The sequence below is a fragment of the Cygnus atratus genome, chromosome 2 (genome assembly GCF_013377495.2).
Source record: "Cygnus atratus isolate AKBS03 ecotype Queensland, Australia chromosome 2, CAtr_DNAZoo_HiC_assembly, whole genome shotgun sequence".
Classification (NCBI taxonomy): domain Eukaryota; kingdom Metazoa; phylum Chordata; class Aves; order Anseriformes; family Anatidae; genus Cygnus; species Cygnus atratus.
Genome location: NC_066363.1, coordinates 35,721,532 through 35,740,557, shown reverse-complemented (window position 1 = coordinate 35,740,557; position 19,026 = coordinate 35,721,532).

Below are 19,026 nucleotides of genomic sequence, written 5' to 3'. Positions count from 1 at the left end.
TAACGGGGATTTATTAGTACCTCTCTAATGGCAGCTCACGCTGGAGAGGCCAGCGGGTTTTCACCGGCAAACTGCTGCTCGGGACCCGCCCCGACACCCCGAGGCGCTGCCCGGGGACCCCTCCGGGCGAGCATCTCTGGGCCGGGACCGCGCCCGTGCGAGGCCGCTCCTCTGCCCGCGCTCGGCCGGGGAGACTTTTTTTTTTTTTGAAAAATAATCGTTTCGGCATATTTTCATCGTAAACTTGGGAACAACGTTCTTTGCTTGTTTTTCCTCTGCAGTTAGTTCTGCGCCAGCTCAGTAAACTGGTAACTATAAGAAATATAAAAAGAGAAGACAGAAATTATTCAATGAATAGTATATAAGTAACATCATAATATCGAAAATGATTTAAAATATTTCTGTCTTTGCATCTTTCTTTTTTTTCCCTTTCTCCCTTTCTCCCTTTCCAAGGCAAACATTCCTTTTCTCCCCCAGGCACACTACTTGGCCGGCTTGCACTGTTAACATTATTCTTTTATGGTTTATGTGTCATAAAATATTACAGGTCACAGTTACTCCTGTTTCAGGCTCAGAAAGACCATTGAAATCAATGGGAGCTCTGGGAAAAAAAAAAAAAAAAGTCTTCCCTTGTGCCTAAGAATCTGAGGGCGAACTTTGTTGATTTTGATCATGCGAGGAGCCCTATTTGCTATATAACTTCAAAAGGATTACACATTTCAGTAATACGAGCAGAAATTGGCCCGGAAAAATGCTTCCGTGCTATTTTTTATAGGGCAGTGACATATTTTAAGCATTTGTTCCACACGGAGAATGTTTCAGCCATTACTTTTACAATTATTTTGGCTTTCCGATTCACTTTCCTTGAAAGTTTATATCTCGTAAATTTAAATCAGGACTATCGATTCTTATAAAAGTGTGACCGGATAACGACCAGCCACAACAGAGACGATGAAAGCAATAGCCAGTTCGTGCCTTCGGCGGGTGTTCAGTTTATAAATACAAACTCAACGCGCTGCGAAGTTTTCTCTCCGTTCACGACTGTAAAAGCGGGGAAAAAAATCAAATAAAAACAAATTCAAGCCCAAACGAGCCCAGAGAGGCGCTACCGTTCGGGGGCAGCGAGAGGACACGGAGCCAATCTCAGCCACGAACTTTACCCTAAACTCACGTCGGTGTAGGATGCGGTGCATCCCAAAGCAGAAGGGTTAGGAGCACACAGGGGCTCACGGAACGTTTCGCGACTGTTGTGGGAAGAGGCTGGGCGGCCGGGGAGCGACAGCCCTGCCCCGGCTTCCCCGTTACTGGCATCCCATGCGCTCGGCTTGGCGCAGAAGTATTTCTGTGTTTGCTAATCCCAGCCTATTCTGGTTTTAGCTCGGCAGGCCACTGGCCGCCAGAGGAAAACCGAGTAATACGGTATCGATTATTAAAAAAATAAAAAAGAAATAAATCCCGGGAAATATCTACTTTGATTGAGCGCTCCGCTAACGCCTTTTGGAGGGATCGATTGCATTCACAGCTGTCCTCGGGTTTGATCTTCGGGAAGTGACTAATAGAAGGAAAATTCGTTGTGCGCACCGTGACAGGAACCGAGGGAGCCGGCCGAGGGGCGGCGGGGCCGGGATCCCCGGTGCATGCACCGTCTTCACCGGGACAAGGCGTACAGCCGGGCCGGGAGGGACTGGGGGGGTCCCGAGGGTCCCCGCCCCGGCGGCTGCCTGAGCCCGAAGTGGCACCGCAGAGCCGAGGGAAGGGCATCGCGCTTCTGGGCTCCTTTGTGTATTAATGCAGCTATCAGCAAATCCCCGATAACCTCCCTCTCCCTCTGTCAACACCCCTCAGCTCCGGCCCGGGCTCGGGGAAGAGGGATGGGACCTGCCACCAAGGGTCCTGCAGCAATGGGTGCCCCTTTTGGGGGTTTCTCGGTGACAGATGTTGACGTTTCTAGGGAGCTCGGTAAACACAGGGTTGGACTGGACTTTTTCATAGCCCATGTGGTTTTCATCATTCCCCGTCAGGCTCAGACCAAAGGCAGGAGCTTCCCTCTTCACACTCCTCATCCCCTCTCATCTTCAGCAGTCACTCAGCTCCGGTGACACGGAATAAAGAGCAGAGAAAACACAGGAGACCAGGTTCGCTAAGCAGTGAGAGGAGGTGGGGGTGAGGATGGGGCTAGCGGTGGGAATGGGGGGAGTGGGAATCTCTGTGCCGCAGCACACAAGGAGCCTTCAGGTGCAGAGCACATCTGTGCGAGTCTGCATCTGGGAGAAACCGGGGTGAGCATGGCAGAGGAGGGAGGTAAGAGCCCCAGAGCACAAAAACTTGCCCAGACTTCTCACCGGCTTCCTAAGAAGGTGAAGGTCAAAAGGGGCTCCATCATGACAGTAGGGACTTCTACAGTTTTAATTGAAACTCCTTTGAACCAATAAAACATTTTTTTTTTCACTTTTGCATCAAGTCTACTACCTAAACAAACTCCCGTGCAAAACATCAGTTACACTGGAAATGTCATGCAAGCCTTAATTCACATTCTTAACTTAGTTGTAAAATATTCCCTCCAGCACTCAGCAAAGGTGGAGACTTTAACCAGACTAGTCTATTTTGCAAGAAATAAAATCCCTGCAGCATTGCTCTGTAACATCAGTGGATTCAACATTTGTGCATGGTTCTGGGGACAGATGGATCATAAAACAAAATGTGTTGGTTGGGGTAGTGTTGTGTTCCTCATGCTGTGCTGGGGAAAAAAATAGTTAAAAAAATAACACTGTCTAGAAACTGAAAGGTGATCCCATTTGAGCTGAGCCATTGAAGAGTCATGCATATTTCACTGTGCAGAAATATTATGTTGGAGGAACACTCCTCGCAAGCAGTATTAGCATGAACAATATCTTTAGACGTGGAGGTGGGTACTGCAGACAAGTAAGACTCCGTGGGGCTTTGCAATTTATTACATTTCCCTCCTCCTCCCCCATATATTTTATTTTTGCATTTCCAGCAGTGCTAGGAGGCAAAGCAATGATCATGGAAACAGAGTGATGCAAAAAGGGTTGGAGAAGACCCATCCCCCGGTCAGAAAAGGATGAGGATGAGGATGGAGATAAACACCCCAGCTCACATATATGTGAACACACATGTTCCCAAAGAACATAGATAAATTTAACAAGCTATCATCCTAGCTTCTTTAAAATCAGCTCACAAAATGAAATATTTAGATGTTAGCAGAGGATTGTACCTGATCCCATGATTACAATGATGTTGTGTGGGACCTACCGTGGCCCATTGCCCAGGGAGTTTTGGCTCACCTGAGCCCCACTGGTCTGCAAATCAAAAGATGAGGCTAAAAGAATATGGAAATCCCTCAGTAAAGGTACCTTTTCTCTCTTCAGATCAGATCTTTCTCACCCCAGGGTTTCGAATGCCACAATAAAGCATATAAGGAGCATAGACAAAAACACTGAAAATTCTGCTGAGACCTCTCCAATGATCTCTAATTAGACAAGAGACTCCAGAAATCCAGATAGTCTCCATGTAATCCCCTTTTAAAACACAGTGGTGTGTTTTGAGACTGGTTGACCATATAGGTTGCCTCCCACTTTCACCAAGGCTGAGACAGAACAAGACATGACCATTCCAGTGGGCTCTGGATCAGTCCCTACTGCAAGCTCCATATTCATCAACGTGCAAAAATTTCTCCTCTGCTTTTCACTGAGAAGGCAGCAGGGCAGGCTGTAGACTGAAAGCAATGGAAACCCAACAAGCAATCTTTTGGTCAGACCCTCAAGATTTTTTTTGCATTGCACTTGTGATCTGGCACTGGGGAACACTGCTTAGAAAGGGGAAGATAAAGCATTTAAAATAATTTCCACTACCAGAAAGGACATTTTTGCTCACTCTATACAGTGCGTGTGATTCAAAATAAATGCAAATCATCGAGGTTTAAATGAAAATCTTATTTGCAACCTTAGCTACGATCTTATTCAAAACCTGGGAATGGAGAAGGTTCTTTGGTAACCAGTCTCAACCAGGGTTAAATGCAGAATGTATAATGGACCCTCTTCTGCAGACCTTATTCATTACAATCAGTGTAGTTTTGCCTTAGAAAATACTGCAGACAGGGTTTTTTTGAGCCACTAACCATTTTTCAATGTGACATTTTGCAATTTAAAATAATAAGTGAAAATTAGTTACCACAAATGCAGCATTTAAAGCAATAGCGAGCCCATGTTAACATTGATTTCTCTCAGTGTGTCTCCTTCTCTCTTTCTTTATAAAACTTACGCACTCTATCGATACAATACTACTCCCTTTGATAATAAATCTGTTGTTTCAAGCGAGGATGCTACCATTTCCATTTCCATGTAATTTATAGCTATATTGATTCTAAAGCTCCGGTTCTCTATTTCCCTCCTGTTGTACTAAAAATGAGTTCTAATTGCAAGGCAAATGATCTTTGGTCAAAGCACCTCACAGAGGATTTTAACTGTGGCTAAGGAGATTTAATTTGATTAATAGAGAAATGAAAGCCTCGAACATCTTAAATGATAATTTTCAGCTTAGTAGAAAAGAGAGGCAGAGAAAGAAGGGAGGTTAATGGAGCCAGGGAAAGCTTTCATAGATCAGCACGAGCAGATGTTCTTTTGCTTTTCTGTCAACAATTCTGGTTTGTTGTGCATATAGAAAAACAAGCTTTTCAACTCTCACCACGATTTCAGCCTGTTGCCAGCTTTGCTTGCCTGCAGGATATCTGCTTACCTAGCAAGGGAGAAGGATCAGGCCTCCTCCCCTTTGGTCTAGAAGCAAAACAACCTTTCACATGAGCTGTGAGGTTTGTCACACTCCCCCTCCTCTGCACACACATTTTCAGCCCTTAGATCTTTATTTCATAAAATTCCTTTCCTCTTAGAGACCGAAAAAAAACCTGACCGGGAGATGAATGGAAAAGCTGAGAAATATTAACTGCATTCAGGTGTGCGTTTGCTGAGAGGAGACGAAAGGAGCTCGGCCCCTTCCTCGAGGGCAGTGTGTGCGTTCAGAACCGTGGCCCTGCTGTTGATGTACAGCTGCACGAGGTCCTCTGCACCCTTGGTGTCTGCACCCGGTATGCAGCCTCAGAGGGAGAAGGAAGCTGCTAAGCAATAGGGGAAATTCAAGCAGCCATTCTCCTCTGTGAAGCATCTTTGGTAGCTACTTTGCATGCTGGAGGGTCCACACTGAATGAACAGTGATATATCGGTGCATGGGTGTGTCTTTTAGGATTTACGGGAAGGCATGCTTTTTCTTGGGTTTAATCCTTGGAGCAAGTATTTTGTTTAGTGCAATTCCCTATCAGTCCAGAGTAGCAGCACTAAAGGTTATGGAGTCCAGTTTGAGCCTTAAAATTGTGTTTGTCTCTAAACATTCTCCAAGGCAAGGAATAAGCATCAGCCTTTGAAACAAAACAAAACCAAAAAAAACCAAAAACAATCTGCATTTAAGAGAAGATTAAATAATCTAAGATTTCATTCACTTCTCAGTGGGTTTGGACTTCTTTATTGGAGTAAAACATTTAAAGTAGAAAATGCCCGCAGGCGTCAAATAGAAAATTCCCTTTCATCACAAGCGGTTAACTCCTGCTCTATTTGTGCTGTATAAAAGGCCCAGAAGTTCCAACGGGGACTTTGTCAGAAAAGGGACAGTGGAAGTAGCGCCAGAGTCACTGTCTGTGGGGTAAACAATATCTGATCTCAAAGAGAAGAGGGTGGGAGGAAGGAATGAAGCTTGTCAGCAGCCCTGTCTTGAAACATACCTGCCCGAGGTGGGTTTGTCCCACGGCAGGCACGGCAGTCTGCTCCAAAGATCCTGTCAGCTAGATGTCAAGACATTCCTTCAGCCGGCACATGTGAAGACCCCTTTGGTTGTGAGGAGGAATATGTGAGCTTAGCCAGAATGTCACTCTTGAAAATACTGATTTTTCTTGTCCAGTTTGGATGCACTCAAAGGGTGAAGAGCTGCAAAAGTTCTTATTGAGAGAGAGGGGGAGAAGGAATTTTTCCTTGCATACAGTTTCCACTTGTATTTAAAAGAATTTGGGGGAGGCAGAGAGGGGGAAAGAGTCATCTATATGTTTTCCAGATGCTTATTCACATCTATGAGACCAGCTCTTCAGGATCTCTTCATCAGTGCTCCAACTATTTGCAGGATCCAAGTATTTTCAGGACCTCATGAGCTTACATTCTCCAGCCTGTGCACATAGTGCAACACTTCCATTGCTTTTACCCATGTTAGGATTAGGGTGGCCAAAAGGCAAAGCTGATGTGGGGCAAGCAGGGAGACAACTTTGCAGGTTGAGGAGATATTACCTCCTTTTCAGTCACAACGTGAAATTGCTGAGATGCATGGTCAGGTATTCTAAGCTGCATCTCATGGGACAATGCAACAGCCTTGCTGTTCCTTAATGCATCTTATCATTCTTTTAGGTTTTTCCTTCCAGGTTTCTGCACTGGTTACTCTAGCTTGGATCCCATTACCCATAGTTTTGTGCTTTTGTGTGCAACTTAAAAACTGCTTTTCTTTAAAAGTCATGTGGGTCATGTGGCTGAAAATGAATGACTTGAAGTTTTTGTCCTTTTTTTTTTTTAATAAAAGCAAACATTTTTTCTTTCTTCCCTCATTTGTTTGTTTATTCCTTCTTTCCTTCCTTCTGCCCTGCCATTCTTCCTTCTGTCTTCCCTCCCTCCCCTTCAGACAATTTGAAAATATTACCCTAGTCAGTCAGGTGCGAATGTAAGGTGCATGCACCTCCATTTCCCCTCTGGAAGGCCCCAAAAGATTTACATGGGGGTGTACGGGAAGGAAAGGAAGATGTACTACTTCCCCAGATTTCTATCGGCCTTTTCTGTGCACGGTTTTAAAGCAATGCTTTGATCTGAGCAACAATAACTCTGCTGAGGCCAAGGATGGTGTTTTACTCTCATTTGATATTTGTTTGTGGTTTGCTGTTGGTTTCATGACTTCCCTTAGTTCATTCATCCTGGAATTCACAGACTCAGACTCCTGCTGCAGGGGGAACACAGAAAACTTTTTTTTCCCTTGCCACAAAGTGTTTTCTAATAGTTGCCTCCTTTTCTTCTGTCCTTTCTTCTGCTTTAATATCTTTCATAAGTGTTACCATCTGCTTGGGTGCCTGGTATTACATGTTGTGAACAGGGCCAACAGTTTCTGAGGGGCTGGGACGGTGTTGTTTACTACTGCGCATAATGAAGATTGTTGTCTTTGCCTGGGGCAGGTGGGCTGGGTTCTGCATAGAAATGCAGAACATGTGCTAGTTTCCAGCTACCTACTTTTCTCTTAAAAGAAGGTTGAGCTAGCGGCACTTGCTTAGTATGCAGGGACTCCTTCTCCTGCCATTTTCTGGCCCTTAACATGCTTAACCTTAGAGAGAAAGACACAACATATTGTGATGCTACTAACCGACTGAAAAGCACTATCAATTTTAGAAGTGATAGGTGCATGTCAGAATCAGCATAAGTAACTGGAATGACAATCCTGTTAAATGTGCTCATGCCATTGCACTGGCAATAAAGCATGTGTAAATTTACAATTAAGGCCTGTCTTTCTGCTATACCTCGGAGAGTAGTGACAAACATTAAGAAGTTGTATAGCATCAGGAACTGAAGGGAGGTATTTATCACAATAAAAACATCAGGTGATGCATTTCCCAGATTATCGTATCTTTTTATGCAAATACTCTTTTTGCTGGAAATTTCAGGCTGAGTAATAATTATATTTCTGATCTGAAAGGTGATATTTCACTCTCTGGATTTTTTGTTTTCATTTGCAAGATGGATGATGACCATACTGTTTATCCACCTTGCAAAATGTTGTTTGAAATAGCCCTCGGTCCACATTATGCATCAGGCTGTACTTTCTTTACACTGGTTGCACTGAACTTTGCATAGCCACAGAGAAATTTTCAGGGATGTTGTGAAACGTTTTCCTACATTGTACAGAGATGCTCCTGCTACGGCGGCTGCTGGAAAGCATCAGCACAAGCAAGATAAAGGTGATTTAAAGTGCGTCTGTGAGTCAGGCGGTGAACTGACAGCCATCTTTAACCAGCCTGCCCCTGGGATGACCCTGAGCTCAGCTGGTTGTGAGATAGTTGGGTCTATTATGGGACAAAGGATCATATGTCTGACAGGATGCAGAGAACACATTATAGGATCACAGCTGAGTAACAGTGCAAGACATAATGTACATTTATTTGATGAACAACACAAGCAAATCTTGCCAAGAAAATTTAATTTCAACTATTTTGTTTATTCCAAGTCAATCTCTTTCTGCCGCCTATTTCAAGAAATTCATATTTGCTAGCTTTTTCTCTTCTAGGAAAGAAACAGGTGATCATGCTAGCAAAATTTATAAAGCTTGCAGAATGTACACTGATAAATTCATATAATGGACTTGCACATTTCTATTGTATTTCCTGCTTCCCATGTGGGCTCAATCTGCATCTATTCGACATTAGATTTCTAACATCTTCGCCTAAACCCACATATAATTTGGTCAAGCGAGGCTGGGAATGTCAGAACGAATGCAATAGCAGGAGAGAAAGAAAGCCAAGGGATTGAAACTGCATACGGTTTCATATGTGAGTAACTGCGCGTGTGAGCAGCGCCAGGAGAACAGAATTTGGTGTGAAAGGGTTCTCAAGAAGGAGGAGAAAAATCCGAGTATCTTTCCATGCTGAACTTCCTTCACATCTACTCTTAGGAATAAGATATTGTAGCAAGGAATCTGATAGCCGCCATTTCAGTACAGGGAAAAAGACTGATGGAGACACAGGCAGCGTCTATAACCTTGCACATTGAAAATGAGAGCAGCTCTAGCCTCCCCTCTGTAGAGCTCATCGTATGCCATGAAAGAGAGAAACTACCACATTAAGGATTTGGAATTGGAGCCTGGGGAGGGAAGAGGCTTGCCCAAACTTCTTGGCTGATCAGTCCCCAGCCTCCACGTCCTAACTGCTGCTGCCACATCCCCTCTCCGACACAGAGGTGTGGGAGGCCAGGCGTTGTGCTGCTTCAGAGGCAGTGCTCAGCACCCAGGGGGAATGCAGTGCTGCATGGTCTCTGACAACACAAGCCAAGTGGTTAGTAATACCTGAGGTGGTTGCTAACTGCTGGTGTGGTGCAGGAGAGAGGCGGGAGCATCATGTCTGTCGGAGGACAAGTCTCCGTGAGGAAGGCACAATCACGGCTGCTGGAGCCTCAGGCGTTGTGGAGCCCCAGTTCCTCTGCTGCCCCAGGGTCCAGCTATGCCAGGCAGGAGGTGAAGGCTTCAATCAGCAGAAGGAAAATTGAGCATTAACCCCCCACCTTCCCCACTGCCCCTCGGCCGACATGTCAGGGTGAGGAGAGCGGCGCGATGAAGTACTGCACCGCAGGCAAGGCTGGGAGCGGCTCTTCACTTCCAACAGCTTCCGAGGGGATGGGGGGTTAATCTGCTTCCCGGGCCCCCATGTCGGTAGCCACACGTCCTATTGCTCTGGGCAAGCTTGAACTTGGCTCGGAGTCCTGTACAAACAGCTCACTCTTCACAGAGCTGCTGCACGGGGTGACCTCTCCTAATACATGGCTGGTTTATATTTGGGCTGATTGCTTCCAAAGGGGGAACGACACAAAGTGATTCAGCGTGACCTCATTAGCTCAGCTCACACTGGTAAATGGATGACCAACATTAGGAAGGCTCTGTTGTGGCAGCGCTTCCACCGTATTACCTGTGGATAGTATCATAATCTTGCTATAACCTGCTGCAAAGATTTATGCACTATGCTAACTTGTGCACTACAGCTGCTTTCTGTCTTATAAATATTGACTTCTGTGCCAAAAACAACAACTTGGTACAACAGGAATTAATCTTCTGCTTGACTGATGCATCTTTACAGACCAGTTTGTCTTTAGCAAATAGAGCTCAAGAGAGTTCTATGACTTAGAAAAATACTTTATAAGTTGATCTAAAATATAGGCTGTGATAAGCACAGGCATCATTAAAGTGACATGGGGGCTATATTTTGCCTTCTAGATTTTCCTAACTGTACCATCTGTTTGTCATCTTGGCTTGTGTGAAATTTTAAAGAAATTGACAGACTCTGCATCCTGAATCTTTTCTGTATTTCACAGTTTCTCTGATAATTTATCACACTATCCAAATGGTTTTAATTCACTCAATATTTTTTAAAAATATTTTTTTAAATAATAAAAAAAGTATCTTTAGAGGAACCTGGTTTATCAAAACACTTACAGATGTTATACCTTTTGTCCTCAGCTATAGCACTACAATGCGAGGGAAGCAAAGTGCATCCCCCGCCTGGTGCTAGTCACTAAGACGAATTCACAATATCGCAGTATTCTGGAGTTGTCAGTAAATAACAATTTATGGAATCAAGGTACTAAAAAGATTAAAAAACTGAGCATTAGCTCATCTTATCCAAGATCCTTCTACGAAGACTTTTGCACTATAGTTATTAAACAAAGATATTTTTCTATGAAAAGGAACCATTTAAGATATTAGAGGCAAATACAAGCTTCCTGTATTTTGACAATGGTTCTTTATTGAAGTTTGAGTTTTCAGGGCTTCAGTTACAGACATTTTTGTAAGCCTGTCCTTACTGTGCCTAAGAGTGAGAGAAGGTGAATACTCCCTGCTGTGGTGGAATTTTTGACTTGACTATACTTGTACTGATCATGGAAAAGTCAGGAAAGTGTTCTGGTTTAGGACAAGATCAGCTCAGCTATGTTACCACATATTATGGTCTTATATTCTACAGGCTAGATCTGACTGACTTACAGATGAATTTTTATTTGGGTGGAGACTTCAGTGCTGCTTCTTCAATGACTCATTAAGCCTACTTCCACATACCCCTGAATAGGCAGGCTGCTGGCAAAACTTCTGCTCCGGAGGTGAAATTCATGCCCCTGAAACAGAGTCAGTCAGTGAGTTGTCTCCAAGTCTCCTAGGCAGCTGTTTCCTAGGCAGCTGTTTGGTTTGTAAGTACAGGTTTTACATTTCTCAGGAAAAAAAAAAGAAAAAAAATACTGCAGGCATATAATATGAACAAATTAGTTGTTCTTTAGAGACTTACTTGTTACATAGTGAAACTGAGTTTTAAATTTGATAAGCCATTAGCTTTGATTTTCTTATAGTTAATTTCCATGCTTGCTCAATGAATAGGAACTCAAGCAAGCACTGCTTGTTTGCACTGGCTGAGCTTTATTGCAATCCCAGAAATGGAATGTTAAAATTTTATGATGTTTTATCCATAGAGAATAGATACATCCATGCACTTAAAATTTGGTGCAGTGTCTTCAAACAAGAATTGCTTTTATCTTTTCAGGGGGGACAGCTAGGTAAGGTAAACCAAGACTGAGTTTTAAGCTTCATCCCTTTATGGGTCCTAGCAATGCAAATATTCTTGTACGGGAAAAGAGTATTTATTTTGTGGTCAATCCCCTAAAAAAACAACTGAACTGATTAAAATCACTTTCAATCAATAGGAATTGTAATCAGCAGGAATCTTCATCAATAGGACCTTGGATATGTCAACTGAGAATTCAATTTCTCTTGTGATTATAAGCTCTACAGCTATTTAATTACTCCAGGTGCAATGCTTTTATTAGAAATAGGTTCATTCATAGTGAAATGCACATAATTCAGGCATTTTTTAATATACAGTTCTAAGTAGTAGCAATGATTGCTTTACAAAAAAAAAAAAAAAAAAAAAAGGAAGTTACATGGTTCGAATCCTTAAGTGGATTGGAGCTAGATACAGATCTGTAACTGCCTGATAAACTGTACAACTAATTATAAATATGCCAAAGCACAGATGTGATCTTCAGTAAATACATGTTCATACCAGTATATTAATGGATTTATATGAAGGAAATAAAAACATTTTGAACTCTAGGAATGATGACTATATGGAAAGTAGCATGAGCTGTAGTTTAGATGTGCTAATTTACAGACTACAGACTGCAAGGTAGGAAACCTTATGATAGTTTAAGTCTTATTCTAAATTTAAACCTATGAAGGAAAGGATATTTGGTTCTTTATTCAGTACCTTCCACAAATGGGATGGCTAATCAATACCACAGTAGTAATTCCAGTTGTTCTTCTGCAACAGAAAGCCAAGCCAGATGCTGGCACTTTGATAGCATTCCTGATCTGTAGCTCAATGAGCATCAGTGGGAGCTGTGGCTGATGGCCCAGGACTGGCCACGTTGCAGTGGCCAAGTCTGTACAGGGGAACCCTCACCTCATCTACAAACACTGCCCACTCTCAGTGTGTCTGTCTGTGCTCCTGCAGGGTGGCTTACCCTGACACTTTGTCTTTTTTCAGGAAGCTGTGATTTCATTACATACAGGTCAGAATAGCCCCTCTGTTTCTGAGAAAGATTCTGTGGAAAGGGTTTCTCCCTTACATGGCTTCAATCTGGAGACCTTAATCAAACAAACAGATCACAGTCAATGAAGTATACACAATGTTTTGGGCTTTCATAGCTCTGTTGAGCCATAGTCCACCAACTCTTCAACTCCTGACAGTACTGGGAAATATTTTTTGGTGTGCTACCCAATCTTTCAGACTTGCTTAGGTTGTGACATTGTATTCACTAGTTGTTCCTTCATACTTATATACAGCGAGACACAGGCATTACTCTGGATTTCTACCTATGGAAAGCTATCCTGTTGCTTCAGACTCTGAAAGCAGACTCCATGAAAGCTTTCATGCTTGATCCCAGGTCATACAAGACTTTTTTTTTTTTTTTTTCCTGCTGCAGGTTTGAGGAAATTCTTTGATCCAACTTCAACTCACAGAAGAGTGAGGCAATGAGCCTTTTCACAGACTACAACTTAAAAACAAGCAAGTAAACAAGCAAACAAACAAAACAGAAAAACACAGAAAAGGATATCTAATCTCGGTATCTGAATGTTCTTCCATGAAGGCCAACAGACCCTTGTATGCTGTTGGCTGTAGTAACTAAATAAGTTTGAACCTATTTAATCTGATGGGCCACCTAAGCCTAGGCAGATATTGATATGGATACACAGACCCTATTTGAAATTCAACTACTTATTCTTCATAAATCATAAAGATGTTTTTATTTATTTTTGTAGCTGCAAAGTGCTAAGCATGTTTTGTTGGCCTGATTTTGTATGATGACAGATAAAAGCCTATAAAATAGCAGACGATCTGAAATAATACCAGCAGGAATATGTAATGAAAGCAAAGTAATAGTGTTTACAAAATCAAGGCTTATCATGCTGTGTAAAGCAAGGCTCTTATTTCAGCTGCATTCAGATCTGAGCTCTCCTCACTGGTTTTGTCTTAATAACAAGCACACACATCTCATACTGGCAAATAGAGCAATCCCTATTGAGAATAATATGCCCGTTGTTGTCATAATGGATCTCCACTGACACATTTAACAGCTTGAAGGTATACACTTCAGCCACTATAACTTAAATTAATTAATCTTTATTACATCATTACTGCCTTATAAAAAAAAAAAAAAAAGCAGAACTCCTGCAAGAATTTGTCATTGATATTAATGAATATGCCAGACTTTAGTAAAGTTAAAGTTAAACTTTGTTTTTAAACAGAGATGCTCTAAGAACCTTGTGCAAACACTGAGGCGATAAAGGCAGTCAACTGAAACTCCGTTCTTCATCATAGTAAAGCATAACGGTAGCATATTCTTATCTGATGATGAGTTATGGGTGTCTGTGTTTAGAATTCAGAGGATTACTAAGGAGATTATCTGATCTGTCAATCACACTGATATCTTGATGGGTTGGAATACCGCTGCAAATTTAGCATAGTGTCTTTGCTCTAATGCTCATTCTGGATGTCATGGTTAACCAACATCTTAATTACATATAATAAATAATTTTTCCAATGGCTTATTATTGTAATGCAAGTCTCAGTAGTGCCATGTAAGCAGAGTCCCTAGCTGGGAATCACTCAGAGCTGCAGGGTTCCACTGAAGCACTACTACAATAAAGAATTCAGTAAGCCTCACCCATAATTAGCTGAATGAATTCAATTCTCACCTGCTTTGGAAAGTAAGCACGCTCAGGCCTTACCAGGGGACTCAAATGACCATACAGAAATTCCAGGTACAGTGAGCACAAGCCATGGCATCATGGCCAAACACTTGGATGCAGAACTATGTAACTAAGTTGAAATAATCAACACATATCCACTGCTGCTGCTGTACTGATCATTATGGTGATGAGAAGAAGCCTCAGTGTAGTCAGCTGAAAATAACTTCGTGACCAACGTCTTGGTGTCTAGTAGGACATGGAGTTTTTGTGTTGCCCTGTTGGCCTCCAGGTTAATATGCATTGGCAAGTTCACCTCTCTTTTTTACCTCACCCTCCCTGCTTTCCTAGGACAATTTTTTTTGTTCTCATCCCTCTGTCTGTCTGCTTGTCTCACAGGAGAAAGGGCTTTTTGGTGAGGAGAGAAGGCTTCCCAGGGAGAGATGGACACATAGCTACATGTTACCTGAGCATTCTTGGTATGGAATAAATGGAATTTTGCACAAACAGCTATGTAAGATGGCTTGGAGATAAGGGGCAGGGGTATAACAATACAAAGCACCAGAGGAGGGATTTATAGATACTCCCCAAAGCCCAGTAAAAAAATCTGATAAGAGGGAACAAGCAGTTTCAGCACAGCACTTCTTCATTTGCATGCTTCAGATTTCTTCGGCTTGTTATCAGTGCTATTTAGGCAACCCCAGGTCTAGAACTGCTGAAAGATCTAACGTGATTCAAACATGAAAGCTTTCTGAGGTGGCAGCTGCCAGGGCTGACTGTTCTGCATCACAGCCTCAAGTGGAATTGCAGCAGGATGGTGACGGTGAGCTGTCATTGCCCCCTTGTAACTCTGCAGAGGAAGGGAACATGACTTAAATAACTGTATCCCTTAAAATATGGCATTGCTGAGGGAAGCTGGTTTCATCAAAAATTGTTATTATAGGATACAGCTACATCTATAAGGGTTTATCAGCATAGAGGCCAGGGATGAGTTTCAAAGACTGAGTGTTCACTCTTACAGCAATGCAAACTCCTCTGTGCTGTGCACCGCACCTTCATCTAAAACATAGTTACCTAAAACCTAGATATCTAAAAATCAACACCATTAATTCTCTGCCTGGGCACTGAAAACAAGCACAACAGTTACATTGGGTAGTATATATGACATGTTCCTCTTGTCTGCAGATGAGCACAAAGCAGTAACTATTGTACATGTTTCCTGTGACTTTCTGCCACAGCTGAATACAGAGGGTACAAACAGGACCCATAACCCATAGCTAGGCTAGTTGATGAGAGATAAAATATTTCTGAGGAAGATCTGAGAAGGACTCGAAGGACTAACAAATATGAATTCCAGTAGTTACATTTTTAAATTCATGGTCAGGCTCTATTTATAGCCATTTTACATGGAAGCTCTTGTGTTCCTGTCTCTAGATACCACTAGTATGAAGTATGTAGATATCTGTATGAAGTACCCTTGAGTGTTTGCTTCAGGATTGCTCACATGCTTATCCCAGTAGGAAATGGAAATGATCTGAAATGATCAGCTACAGAAAAGCTGCATGGACACACATGAGAATAGTCATAATAGCCAGGCAATTTGATTGCAAGTTGATAAGTCATTAGCTAGATAAGATTTAGAAGAAAATATGGCCAAAATGTGACAAGTTATTTGCAGTTAGCATTAAATTAAATTTTTGGTGCACAGTTCTAGTCTATCTTAATGTGTTTCTAATTAAACTTTTGCCATCTGTGCCTGCTATGTGTAACAGGTCCTCTGCAACTGAGACAGAAAGAGATGATCTGCAAATACAAACTGTGCCCTGTAGCGGCTGTGACTTAAATGTGAGGAATAGAAGGGAGAACTACAGTTTGTTTCACCTCATTGATGCATCCCCGGAACAGGAGAATGGCTTGTGGAAGCTGCATGATTCCCACTGGTCCCTACTGTGGGGTGGGCTGTCTTGCTTCACCATTTGTACATCTTGGGCCAGATCTTTTCCTGCCATAGGGTACATATCAAAAAATACTCCTGGACTGGAGAGGAAAAAGTCCCCTGTGCTTCTTACTTTGGACTTGATAACAACAAATAAACAAAGTGACCTTTCATAAACATTATCCAAAATGATGTGCATGCCGTGTTGTTCCCAGTTCAAAGAAACAGCTCTCTGCTTTAAAAATAAAATGGTAGAAATTGGTAATTTAACGGCATGTCGCAAGCAGTTTTCAGCTTTCCCTGCTGTGAATCAAGTCCATGTCTGCCTGTCTTAATCAGGATTTTATTTAAATAAGTTTCATTGTACCACAAGAAACAAAACTGGCAACTCATTCTCTTGCAATGAGCTGCGTTATCCACGGGGCCAGCTCAGAGCCTCTCAGCAGTGCTGGCAGAATGGAATTTTGCAGCCCCAATGTGGGAGGACTGGGCTTGTCCTGCTGCTGGACAGGGAAGGACGAAGGAAGGGCTGGAATCAAGGCAAGTCCTGGAGAGCCGGGCTTGCTCTTTCTTTGCTTCTGGGGTGGGACATCTGCCACATCCCCTCACTCAACTTTCCAGGGCTCTGCTGTAGGCAAAGCAAAGCTATTTTGCTGTTCCTACCAGTCATCTGCCTGAGGTAACGGCTGACTTTACCAGTGGCAGTGCCAGCTGTGGTTATTAGTTTGTCACACTGAATGTGATGTGAAGGCAGACCAAACAGAGGAGCCACTCTCGATAGCAGTGGGAGAGAGGTTTCGATTGGCAATGTGCCTTTGAAATTGTCTTTCCCCAGTGAAAGGCCAGCTGATCTTGTTTACTGCTTTATGCAGGTATTATTTCTAGCTCCTTCTGTGAAATGTGTGTCTTGCCTTTGAACTCAAAGATCACAATAAATTCTCCCCTTCGTCAGAGTTTGACTCACATTGAGCAGGGTGAAAGGGAAAGAGGCAGCATTAGTTTGACCGTGGATGTAATTTAGATTTATTGAGAAGTGTTAGACCATGGGTCTGTCATGCCCTTTCCTTGCCAAATAGCCTTCCTATTGCAGGAACACCAGCTCTACCTCCTCTGCTCTTCCTTGCCTGTAGGACTCTCTCTTCCTAGACAGAAGACTCCACTGCCTGTTACTCATCATAAACAGTGTGGCTTGAATGAAGCAAAGAGTTTGAATTCAAGGAGTTCCATAATCTACCCAAACTCAAGCAATGTGGGATCATGCAAATTTTTTTTTTTGTTCTTCCTATTGCAACTTGCTATTTCCTGATGCCAGGAAAACCTGCCCTGGTCCTAAATTGGTTGAAGTGACTTTGCTATTATAGGACTGCCCCAGCTTAACCAAAAAGATGGTTAAATCTTAAATCTGTACACAAATTCTCAAATGAAATACAGAAACTGCAGTAACTTTGGGGCAAGGCATGCCTGTTTTACCAGAGGGGGAAACACAGCTTCCTTGGGGCCAACGTAGCCTGCATACACAGGAGCAACCTTCTGGTGGCTTCTGTGGGATTAGCTGTGGAAGAAGAGTGCTTCAGTCGAATCTTTGGCCTCCAACTATTCCATCATCCCTGACTGGAGTGGTTTAGGGCAAGAAAGAATGACCCAAGATGGGTGTTGCATATGGATCCTTCCTAAAAGCTCTGGTATCACTTGCTATTCAGCACAGGCAAGGTGTGCTTACCCTGGTCCTTTCTCTGTGAACACTTCTCCAGCTTACAAGGCATCCCATGATGAATATTTGAAAGACTTAGTTAAGTCCTTAAATGCTTAGTTTAAAGCAGTAATTGTAGCTAATCACTGAAGGAAATAATTGGACACTTCTAGATATCAAATGGCCATAACACAGTAATACCTGACCTGTCACATTTTATTGTCTAGTGACATGATGAAGGTTTTGAAGATAATTGAATGGCAGGCATTCACTAGCACAGCCTGTGATTAAAGGAGCAAATAGCCTAACAAGCATGGTCAGGTACCATGTGCATTTCAGCTGCTCATTTTGCTGAAGGCCAAAAATTTATGCTACACCCAGTGGCTACTGACTCTCTTCAGACCAGGTACATGCAATAAAACTGGAATGTTAATGGGGCCGACTGCAAGGCCTTAAAGGGACTCTGTCCTTGCAGGTACTGACTATGCCTTATTCAAAATCATTTCACTTTTGAATTTTAATTTAAACCAGAGTAGTTGAAATGCTTATGGGAAGAAATTAATAAAAGAGGCAACATGTTTTGACACATACTGGACATCCTCATTTCAAAGTGAAATCTAGCCCTCATTTTTTTCCTGCAAGTGAGATGACATGGCAAATGTTTTAAAGTATATGCCTGTGGTCTATGAGAGAGGCACTGCACTAATAAATGTGCAAGAATACCAGTGTTGTGGAACTATTGACAGGTCTGATACAAAATTCAGTTTTTCCAATACCACTCCAACTAAACAGAATGAATGGGTTATTAGACTCTCAGGGTCTGTGGCTGCAGGCATATCACTCACTAAACACCTTACCAGCTATGCATCTAAGGAAGAAAGACCAATTTTTTGATTAAAAGTACAAGCTTGCCAGTACTTTTTCTGCAGCAGGTAGGTGTCTTGCTACTTGCAGTATTAGTGCCTCACTATGTAAATACGGTTTTGATCGGTCCTGACCCTTTATAACTAGAGTAGGGATCCTTGAAACTTGGGAACATCTCAAGAAGTAACTCCTCAGGAAATTGTTTAAATGTCAGCTGTCTAAGCTCAGTTTCCCAAAGGTATTTACAGTCTAACTCTTCTGTAGCTAAATTCCCACCAAGGCCAGAGGGAAGCCAAGTACGCCTATCGGATTTGGGTTTCCAGATATCATTCTGAATTTGACCTCTAGCATCCGTAAAGTCTCCTGTTGAGTGGCATAAAATGTTTCCTGCTCTCTGGAGATTAAGCACATTGGCTATCTACACTAATCCCCATCTGTCAAAAAAAAAAAAAAA